Raw genomic sequence first — 12135 nt, 5'->3', positions numbered from 1 at the left:
CACCCTGTATATATATATATGTATACAACATTTTTTTTATATAGTAACGATTACAAAGAGAAACGATAAAGCGGCTCTTTTCAGAAACCGCACAATTGTGTCAGACGCATTTTCGTGAATAATATAATTCAGAATTTGGGTGACGATGTGCTTTTACATCGTCGAACGCGCGTCTCTGGAAATGCAGTTTTATTTACGTATGTGCCTGTGCTATCAATGCGATGCGCGTTCGTTATATATTATCTATAGTAATTAAGAGATTGTTGGAATACTAGCCGTATATAACATCGAGTTTGACAGGTTTAATCTCTAACTTCTCTCAGAACCGCTATACTCCCTTCGCATACATGCGTTCGTCAACGTATTTTCAAAATTACGCCACGTTTCGTTGTGCCCTTTGTCGGATCCGGCGACATGTTTGCCGATGCATTGTCAAAATTATGCAACACATTTCGATCTTCGGCGAGGATGCGATCAAATCGGCGACACGACGGATAAGCACGTGTATGGTATATGGAAAAGGGATGGAAATGGGCGGCACGTCACATTGGGGCTCGTGCGTCGTCATGGTAACGCATTCTTCGTTGGTTGACCTTGAGCAAGGTAGGATGAGACGCTTGAGAAGGGTAAAGAAAATGCGGAGGGAAAGAGAAGGACGCACGAGATAAACGAGGAAAGAAGACAAAGTGCGTGCGTGCGAAGAGAGAAAAGGGAGAAAGAGAGGAGAGAGAGAGGGGGGATTCTTGTGTTCGCGATAAGTTTTCTGTCGGAAAAACACCATAAAAAGGATTAAGGGACGCAAAGTCAAAACGAACTAACAGTCAGTTGTATAAACTATATGAAAAGGTTTTGTTTTCCTTTTCATTGAAATAAATAAATCGCAGCACGCGCGTGCGATCGCTGCAAATGAAGCACGTTAATGAAGCCAGCATGCTTCCGCTGCGGGGCTCATTGTTCTTAACGCGGTTAAGCAGTCCTGAATGCGGAATGCTGAATGTACAATAGAACCTGATGCAGTCAGTTCGATAATATTCGCAGTATTGAAGCGGGTTTTATTTCGTTTCGTCTATTCTCATATTCAACGGCAAATTTTGTTTTATTCGTAAAATTTTGGTTTGTACAATAAGTACAAGTATAAAGTATGATAATTAAGTCGCGGTTAAATTTGGAAAGAACGCATCTCAATCCCCGATTTTAATAGTGTCTGCGAGAATTTTACTTGTACACAAGAAATGTAAGCGAGATACGAGAAATAAACGATGAAATGTCATTACTTAACGCTAAATACTTTATACGAGCCCTTGAATTTTGAGTGAGTAACGATCGAGCTTTTGAAACACGCGGAGTTGTTTGAAATTCCAGTCTACCTGTAGAAGACAATCGCTTACAAACGCGCCGAGCATAGAATATAATTAAACGATGCATATTCCAGGGTTGGGAAGTATAACGCGTTACTTGTAACGCCGTTACCGTTACAGTTACTTTTTTTCGGTAACTGTAACGGTAATGGCGTTACAAATTTTATTTGTAACGGAAAAAGTAACTTCGTTACATTTTTCGGTAACGAGTAACGAATTTAACAGTTACTTTTATCGTTACTTTTTTCAAATTTTTTGCTTTATTTAAGATATTATTCTTGCTATTGTGCGTGATAAAATTTTTATCTTAACCGTAAAGCCGTAAGCAAATCGAGCAATTAGCATTCTTATTATGTTGTAAAAATGCTTGAATGTGATTGATCAACTTATGGCTCTTGCAGACCAGTGCGATGACGCGACGCGCGATATCCAATGAGAGCTTTATCTTTTCGGAAAAGCAGAGCTCTCATTTACTACCAGTTCTAAGTACCTTGCAACGAAAATTAGAAAATCTCAATAAATCTGACCTTATAGATTGCCATTTATTAGTTGAAGCTATTCAGCAAGGTTTAAATAAAAAGTAACTTATTAATTTGATTAATACATATGTTATTTAATTTTAAATAAGGATTTAATTGAAAAATATTATTTTATTTTAAACTATTGATTCAAAAGTATTAATTTCAATAAAACAAACAATGTCGCTTAATTTACTATATTTGATTTTAGATTTCTTACAATATTTGAAACAAAAGAATTAATAATAGCAGCATGTTTACATCCAATATTTAAGTTAAACTGGTTAACCGGAGAAAAAAGAAAACGTGCTGAAAATTACTTGGAGGATTTATTGGGAATCCGATCAACTGAAAATTCTCCAAAAGCTGGAAAATCTGACGATCACGATGATTTTTTCATTTTTGAGCAAAAAACGGTGCAAAATGAATCTGAACAAGAAGAATTGCAACGGTTTTTAAAATCAAATAATTGTAATATAGAAATGTTAAACGACTATCCAAAACTTAAAAAACTTTTTATTAAATATAATACAGCTCTACCAAGCAGTGCATCTGTAGAAAGAATGTTTAGCATCGGTGGCTCTGTATTAACACCACAAAGAGGGCATTTAAATGATGATACTATGGAGCAACAAATTTTATTAAAAATTAATAAAGAATTTCGATAAAATTTAATCATTTATTTTGTAATAAACCTTGAATGAAATCTTGCTTACAATTTTTTAAAAGTTTTTCTTATGCAAAATAATTTATTAGTTTGTATTGTAAAAAAGTAACGGAAATTGTAACGACTCGTTACTTTTTAGTAACTGTAACGGTAACGAGTTACTTTTTAAAATTGGTAACGAGTAACGGTAACGAGTTACTTTTATAAAGTAACTTTCCTGGCATATTCATAGAGCCATACGACCATAAAAGTCATATTCACTTCTACGTCACGTAAAGCTAATCCTAACCGGTAGAATCCTAGGGATTATGGCGTTATACAGTTTAAACATCATCATGGCACTGGATGCTAGTCAGAAATTCTAGATATGTACACATTTGATACGTTTAATTTAGCGCTATATTTACAATAGATATTTCTCACAATGCCTGTGCACGCGGTTAAATCTAGATTGTGACAAAGATTGATGGAAAGATATTTGTACTGAAAAGTATGTTTCAACAGAGAGATCGTTGATTCCGTACTCTCTACTTTTTTCGTTTTGAATCATTTGTGAAAAATATTAGAAAAAATTAATTTAATTTCCACATAGAATAATAAAATTTCTTCCACAGTATAATTCTATTCACACATAAACTTTGCCGAACTCTGTCTTAATTTATAAGAAAATACATTTATTTCTAATTTCAATGAAATTTTAAAGTTTTTCGATGCCTGTCTTGCTCGAATTTAATTCATTTTGCCTGCTTTTCAAGAAACAAGAAAAAAAAAGAAAAAAAAATAAAGAAAAGAAAGTTAGAAAACGCAAAGAAAATCTTTTTCGATATACATTTATCTTATCGCGGTGGAAAAGCTTTTACTACCAGGAGGTGTATAGACTTCAAATTATAAGTCTATTCTAATTCTGGAAGTAACATTTTGAATCATGCCCCCACCTCCTCCCCCCTACACGGACGCCCTTGATAAATAATTATCACTGAATTAAATGTTGCATTATTTGAAAACACTCGCGAGCTAAAACATTTTTAAAGGGAAAAAAACTGTAGAGAAATGTGAAATAGATTTGTTTATCAGAATGTCTTTTTTTTTTTCAACGAATTTGACTGCTGATTATTTGCATCAAATAGCTCACGAATGCGTTAATATTACGACTATATTCCGTGCAACTGTAACAGCGTATTGTACAGCTTTTGTGAATGTCCAATGTTTTTCATCGTATCTCACATCGAAAGCTGACTATTGTTTCGAATAGCGCTATAAAAACAGCGAAAATATCGCAGATAGATATTCTTACGCGAAAATATCGCAGATGCATATTCCTATGCGCTTTAATTCCTTTGATAGGGAACATTCTCGAAAAAAAAAAAAAAAAAAAAAAGACTACCCATATTTGTACATTTTCTTGCGCACATTCTCCCGCACACTTGCTTCTACACTGAGAAAAAAAAGTTGTTAACTTGACTAAATTGCGTTCAACTGATTACGATTTTTTTAATTTAAATATTTAAATATTTAAATTAAATACGACATATTGAACCTAGCATAACGTATCTGACTTAAATATTTCAATGAAAAAAATAGTGGTTAGTTGAACGCATTTATTCAAGTTAACAACTTTTTTTCTCAATGTAGATAAATACAATCGAATTTCTTTCGTTTCGATGACGTGAAACTTAATAATTTTACATAAGTGCAAATCTATTAAAGTATATTTTTATTCACTTGTTTCCCGAAACAAAATGAAAATATTTTTTGCAAAGTTGGGATCCCTTTGTGAGTGCGGATTTATTTTCAAAGTTTTCTAAGATAGGATAAAATTTTTTCGAAATCACAAAATATAATATTTGCGTAAGAGAGAGATATCTGTGCTTTATTCCTTTTGATGATTCGCAATCCAGATAATAGACAGCTGAATCAACAACTTGTTGAAACGCACTTTGTAAACGCGTACGCAAAAAAGATTTCCATCGCAAGAGCGGAGCCTTTCATTAACGATGATGACAGTCGCCACTTGCGTACGTATTTTGAATGTACACAATTCATCAAGATGACTGTATGGTATATATGAAGCGTACGAAAAGCAGCGATGAAAATTAACGCAATATTTGTGAAACGAGGAAGAAAAGCAACTGAGAGATATTTGCGAATAAATTAAAGAAAAAGATCACCTATATATACCCATACAGCACAAAACATTGCAGCAATATTGCAGCAACATTGCAACATTGCCGCAATGTTGCTACAATGTTGCCGCAATGTTGCTACAATGTTGCAATATTGTTGCAATGTTGCTGCAATGTTCTGTGCTGTATGGGTATATATATATATATATATATATATATATATATATATATAATAATTTTTTATATTATTATATGCCTTAAATTAAATTATATCTGCTATTTAAACGCTATTGCCACGCATACAACAAGCTACAGTATAATATATAATAATTTCTATAGTAAAATATCTATAAAAAATAAAATAAAAAGCTATAGTAAAGATACGTGAAATATTACGTTTAGTAATATATATTTTTATTGCTATACTTTCGATATTGCATGCATTTATTGCCGCTCGTTGTTGAATTCATTAAATGAGCCGATACTACTTGATTCGAAATAGTATTCGAAACTCGGCTTCAATATATAATCGCGACATACTACGCATAAAAACTTGCGTTTCTTATTCGTTGGCCTCTCTCTCGTATTGCACAACAAATGTGATATTTCCCGCAAGAAGAGATTTCGAATACAGGTATTCATTCGCAAAACCAAGAGAAATCAATTTTGAATTAAAGCCAACTTTAAATTAATAGCCCGTTTGCCGGAAGACAACTCCAAGGACATTTCATAAACTATTGCCATATATCATATTTGACAAAGGCACACCGATTACACTAGTTTACAAATTTCACACTTTCTTTTAGTGCCAGAAATGAAAACAATTTTTTAAAATATATTTTGAAGCGCTGAATCCAAATGCACAAGGTAAAATGGCTAATCAGGTCAGGTTTTCGAGAAAAACGAGGTTGAAATTCCCTAAAAACGCGTTTTTTATCATTTTTGAAAATTCATAGCAGACCGATGTACAAGAGACTTCAGACAGGGTTCAAATGAAAGCTTGAACATTATACTTTAATATAAAAAATATCGAATCTTTTTTACCGCAGGTACAATCGAACCTGAGGCACGCTTTGTTTTTTTGATATAGTCGCACTATATCAAGTAATACGATTTTCTCATGCAGTCCGATTGCAGGTAAAAGATTCGATATTTTTATATTAAAGTACAATGTTCAAGCTTTTATTTGAGCCCTGTATAAAATCACCTGCACATCGAGTTCGTTTACTACGAATTTTCAAGGATGGTAAAAAGAACGCGTTTTTTTGGAGTTTCAATCCCGTCTTTCTCGAAAACCTGACCCAATCGAAATTTTTTGATGGCAGATTCGTAGTCAGCATTTAAAATTACTCTAGAAACAGTGTTCAAATGCTCTGGCGCAAAACATTGCAAACTAGTTATATGTATACTTATTATTCTTCAAAACTCGACTGCTCTTGATCGATTGTAGAAATTTGCAGAGTATTTTGGACATTGATTTATGTTTAGATGCGAAAAGAGAGAGAGAGAGAGAGAGAGAGAGAGAGAGAGAGAGAGAGAGAGAGAGAGAGAGAGAGAGAGAGAGAGAGATTCGACATGTCGGTCTTATATTTTTTGCTGAAACCAGTTTGCCTGTAAAGGTAACATGTTTTGTATATTTCTCAGCTTAAATAAACATTGACAAATTCACTCGCTTTCTCATTAAATATTCAGCTCTTGAATTTCGTGGACGCTGAATGTAATTGGAAGACGTAACTCGCTCATTCGCGCAATAAAAATTTGATTAATATGATATTTGTCGACATTATTTACACGGAATTACGTTACAGTTTTCTAAATTAAAAAATGTAATCTTTCTCTAAAATTTCATGCTATAAACATCGAAAATAATAAAAGTAAATTAATGTAATTGCTGATATTATAATTTTTCAGAATAATTACAATTTAAAATGAAATACATATGTGTGGAAATTCATTAGATGAATTTATATTAACTGATTATAGAGAGATCAAGTCTATGGAACGAATCATAAATGAAATAAAAATATATAAATTTATGCTTTTTTATTAGTTACAAATGAAATGGAAGAACCCATTTGTTCATCTCAACTGTGTAGTATTGCAATTTTCATTTATAATACGAAAGCCAAGTCAAATATCATAGAAATTTAACATTGGTTTTTGATTCTCCATTCATTGCATTCAACCGCACTCGTGGAAAGTCGCAATGTCGGTAGGACAAGTTGCACAATAGAATAGTGTGAGACTTCTGGACCCTTTTGTAAGTTACTATTATACGAAGTTGCAGTTTTAAACTTAGTTATCAAGCTGCGGAAATGTGGGAACACTCGCTTTTTCAAGCTCATTGCGATGTTAATGCATTCGAAACCACGGGATCCTGCCTTTCGCGACAGTAACGAGGACATCGCACCGCAAGTCGCGGGCGAATATGTATTATATATATATATTACGTGTATATAGTATAATACCTCTGTGTGAAGGTTAAAGGTTAAAAGGTATCTCCGACAAAAGGTCGTGAAATTGTAGCCCCGTTTCATATAATCGCGAGCCGAATTTCGAATGTTCACTAATTCAGTCTGACAAAGAGACGTATGTGATAAAAAAAAAAAAAAGAAAAAGTATGTTAATTATTTGAAATCGAATGATGACTAAATGTCATATCAAAAGGCCGAGATCGCAATCGTCGATCAGGTGACATAAATTCGTGACGCCTAATGATTTTTGAAAACGATTGAAACTCATCGACTTTATTCGTTCGATTATATTAGCTTTTATATCAATTAAAGAAACGGAGCTAATATTAAATACAAACCTGATATTGTTATTAATAAATGCATAATTTTTTCGATGAAAAAAAAAATTTAGTAATATAAAAAGTAAGAAAACTCAAGACGCTTTTTTATTTACATGTAATATATAATATTAAGAATATTGTGTGTATCAAAACTTTGAAATATACAGAGCACCTCAGCATTTCGTGAAGATTGAATGAAAGATTTTTAATCAAGTGGGAATCAATTTTTTTTTAGTAAAAATATCTAGATTAAATCAGTAAATTTGGAGTGATGAGAGATTGAAGGCAAAGGACTCATTCTTTTCGTGTGCTGAACTTCAGAAAAATAGATAATAAAATCATATTTTTTGGGTAATTTCAGATAAACTTTATATTGCAAAGTTTTCATTTGACAATCGAATTATATAAAAGCATATAATGCAAAAAATTAGAAAATTGTAATGTAAATGATGATTTTCTACGCGACACATCCTATATAGATAAAGAAACTTTACTTAATTACAACTAACCGCGACTAATAGCAACCAACTGCACCGCATATACCGATGATCTAAGTTCTAAGTTAATTACTTTTGGTACGCGGGATATTTTCTGTGTGTGAATCAATTGTTTTTTCCTAAATTGTAATATTGCTAGAATCTTGTATATAATATTGTTGAAAAAAGGACCTCATTAACCAAATATACATTAAGATAGATGCAAAAATTGATACAAATCGTTTCAGAAATAATTCATCAGGAAATTTTGGCGTATAAGATCGAGATATTATAATAGAATTAGTGGTTACTTAAATGAGACACTATAAGATATCGCTTGTAAGTTCTATTTAAGTAACATGTAATAATTTATCAATTAACGATTTAATTTTAAATTCTTATTAATTTTTATTAATATAAGCCTCTATCGTTTAAAATTTCGATTCAGATTGTTTTCTCTAATCTGTTTTTTAATCTTTAATTGTATAAAGATAAAATAATAATAATTTTATATAATATATCCTTACATATACAGGGTGTCCCAGATCATTTGGAACAATACTCGTGTGCAGATAGAGCGGACCAAACTGAGTCGAAAAGTCCTGTATCATTTTTTTTTTATAACGCTTAATAAAGGAGTTATTATTGAGTAAAGTCTGGCCAATCAGCGCCGATCTTTAACCGGTCGCACGTCGGTGAGCCGCGCGCCTGATAGTATGCGACAGTGCACATTTCGCGGCTCACCGACGTGCGCTTGGCTAAAGGTTGGCGCTGATTGACCAGACTTTACTCAATAATAACTCCTTTATTAAGCGTTATAAAAAAAAATGAAAGATGACTTTTCGACTCAGTTTGGTCTGCTCTATCTGCACACGAGTATTGTCCCAAATGATCTTGGACATCCTGTATATCTCTCTCTGTGATAAACTTGTATATAATATTATTTTTTTAATATTTCCGATATTAAAAGGATGTATTTATTTTCTCTAACATAAGAACCGTAAACATCTTTACTGATCATAATATAGAGCCATTTTTACGCTCGTACGTATTATATTTAAAGGAGAAATAATCGAAGCATTGCATATTCACGAAATATATTATCCCGGCTTTACACTCGTGTAATAAAGCATAAGAACCGATTGTGTTGAAGCGCAAGTAAATCGAATATTTCTGCATAATCGAACGAAGGAGAGAAAGGCTGTAACAGTAACCGGCGTGACGCGACGGACATGTGTCTCGTAGAGTCTCGCGGGAAATGAATGATTGGGGTGATAAAAACAAGTGACCGGATGCGTAAAAAAGACGGCCCTTGAAAAAGAGAGGGATAAACGGCAATGTATTTACCATTTCCGCGCCATCGTGCCGCGGATCGGAGACGCTCCGGATGCGGCGTCGCTCTCACATCCTCGGTGTCCTCATCGTCCTCAGCCGGCGCCTTGTCGAAGAAAAAAGAACCGCGCTAATTTATCAATGCGCGCCACAATTTTAATTTACTTCTTAATAAATCGCGAACCGGTATCACACTGCGCGAGTACTCGTACGAATCTCTCTTTCTTTCTCGCGGCGACGGCGCGGAACAGAGGGGCGAGGGGGACCGCTCGCGAAATCGTGAGACACTACGGCGCGACAAAGACACTACACGAGATGCGCACACGCGTGAAGCGCGGAGCCGACTGGCTCCTGGCTCGGCCCGCCCGCCGCGATCACCGGCCCCTGCGTCAGCGCCACCTGCTCCACACGGATGCTGCTCCTGCGGCCGGCCGTCCGCCCGCGCAAAGATCACCCTCGTCATCTCTAGCATTGACCTGTCTACAACGCGCGAAACTGGTCGGGTATAAAAGTGCTCTCTATTTTTAGACAATTCCTCGTAAATCGCAAAATGCGACAAATTTCGAAGCCTAGAACATTGCAATTACATTGCAGCAATGTTACAATCTTGCAAGTTGCAATAAAATATTGTTGAGACATTATTGGAATATGGAATTGTAATATTTTATGAGAATGTTACAGCAACATTTCAAAAACATTACAAAAGACAGTTTTTGATAATCACTACTTCGTTCGTTTACCATTATGCGGCGCCGTATTTAAGTTTTAATCACGATGGTTATATAAAGTTTGCAAAAAGCGGTTAGTAATATTAAAGGTATAATAACTATTTTTATCAGATTAATTTGTCTGATATCAATCCCAACACAGGAAATTCAGATATTGAATTGAGTGTTCAGAAATCGGACAAATAATTATCCGAAAAAAGTTAAAATTATCCGTTTATTGTCTACTTAAGATATGGAGTTTAATATTTATATAAATAAAATTTTAATTTTTATGAATTAAATTATTTAATCATTATCAATTTCTTAAACTTGTAAATAATTTATAAAATAGCGATGTTAATTAGATAACAGAAAATTGTTTAATAGTTCCCATTTTTATATAAAAGCAAAAATTTGATAATAATTTTTTAATATGCAAAATGCTTCAAATTTAATAGATAAACTTGGAGAATATATAAAGACATCCAAGAGAGACGAGAAAAAACTCGTTGTAATTGCGTAAATTCACAATCTTTTTTCTTATCTCTCTTGGATGTTTTTATATGTTCTCAAAGTTTATGTATTAAATTTGAAGCGTTTTGCATATTTGTAGCAATGTATTTAAATATTACAAATACATTACACCGTAACATTACTGTTAGTCTTACATTGAAATATTTCTGAAGGCGGACATTTCAACGTTGCCGCAGGCTTGTAGTAACATTGCAGAAACATTTCGCAACTTCTATGCAATATTACAATGTTTCAATGTAAGATCTATGCAACGTGTTTGCAATCTTTCGGTGCTGTATGGGTAAATTTGAATTAGCGATTGATCTTTTCTGGCATATGGTGTTCCAGCGATATGATATACAGAGTGATTCTAAATAAGTGCGAACAATTTTAGGAGACGATACTTCGTCGAAAATTAGAAGGAGTCTTTTTCATATAAACATATACTCTTATATCCCTCCCTGAGAAATTATCATAGCCGCAGGCGGTCATCTCCAATATTTATTATAATTTTGTGTTGTTTCTGATTCCATTTTTTTCAACATTTAAGTACTATAATTTTGTTTTGCTTGCTCTTTTTTTATTTTAAGATTCAACTTTTTGCAACTCGAAACCTACACTGATAATAAAATCAATGATACAATTGACTATAATTGCATGGTAAAAAATTATAGTCAGGATACTCATTTTTATAATAAATTCTATTATGATACTAGTAATATCAACAATATATATGCATGTATTATATACGACCATATACTATAAATTATAATGAATTTATAGTAATTTCAATTATATTTTGTGCGATAATATATTTTATTCTTTTTCTTGGAAATTATCAATTTTACAAAAAAAAAAAATAAATAAATAAATAAAAAGGTTTCTAAAGAAATCAAGCTTTCCAATATATATTTTTAGATGATCACATTCCGGCCGTTAAAAAGTTCTAATAAAAAATTGAATAAGAGTTACTAGTTTTATCCTCTTATAACGATATGGCGGATTAAAACAATATTAATAAGTACCCTTTTAACTAATGGAAAATGTCCACCAAATTTTTAATAAATATCTTTTTACTCAAAATCTGAGAAAAAAAATAAAAACATAATTTTTCTCCCTCTCCTTTTAGAGGAGTGTAAATCTTCAAAGACCGCCCTTAATTTTCGACAGAGAATCATCCGCTAAAATTTTTCGCACTTATTTAAAATCATCCTGTATAGATATGTAAAATGTGTAAAAATATATTGATATACATATATACAACAATTACTACATTGCTAATTGATAATATACAGGGTATTCCCGGGTTAAATGAAATATGAATTTAGGACGAAATTATTCGTTCCTATATAGTTCATAACTTTAGAAGTCAATATGTCTTGAACGAAGCGTATGCGAGCATACTTCCAAAGGAAAATTTTTTCTTGTTTTAAGGTCCTAAATTCATATTTCAAGTTTGGCCATTTAACCCGGGAACACTCTGTATATTGATTGATAATATTATATACATATACATATATATATATATATATATATATATATATATATATATATATATATATAATATATAAATATGTAAAGTTGTATATGTGAATAGAATCAAGTTTCAATGTAATAATAATAGTCAAACTCAAAATGACATTTTAA

General features: G+C 32.7%; 1 protein-coding gene across 2 annotated transcripts in view; it reads right to left on the bottom strand.

Annotated features, from left to right (window-relative positions):
* Nucleotides 1–9592, bottom strand: part of Dgk (diacyl glycerol kinase 1) — a 112114-nt gene extending 102522 nt beyond the window's left edge. For both annotated transcript variants that reach the window (XM_070314173.1, XM_070314174.1), the window contains exon 1: nucleotides 9284–9592. The gene's annotated coding sequence lies outside the window, so the exon portion shown is untranslated. The remainder of the gene's footprint in view (nucleotides 1–9283) is intronic.
* Nucleotides 9593–12135: the final 2543 nt, after the last annotated feature.

This window comes from Polyergus mexicanus, unplaced genomic scaffold, assembly GCF_030449975.1.
Source record: "Polyergus mexicanus isolate NDT 795.1 unplaced genomic scaffold, iyPolMexi1.0 SCAF_26, whole genome shotgun sequence".
Taxonomy (NCBI): Eukaryota; Metazoa; Arthropoda; class Insecta; order Hymenoptera; family Formicidae; genus Polyergus; species Polyergus mexicanus.
The sequence above is the reverse complement of the archived record's forward strand: the minus strand, read 5'-3'. Positions and strand labels throughout refer to the sequence as shown.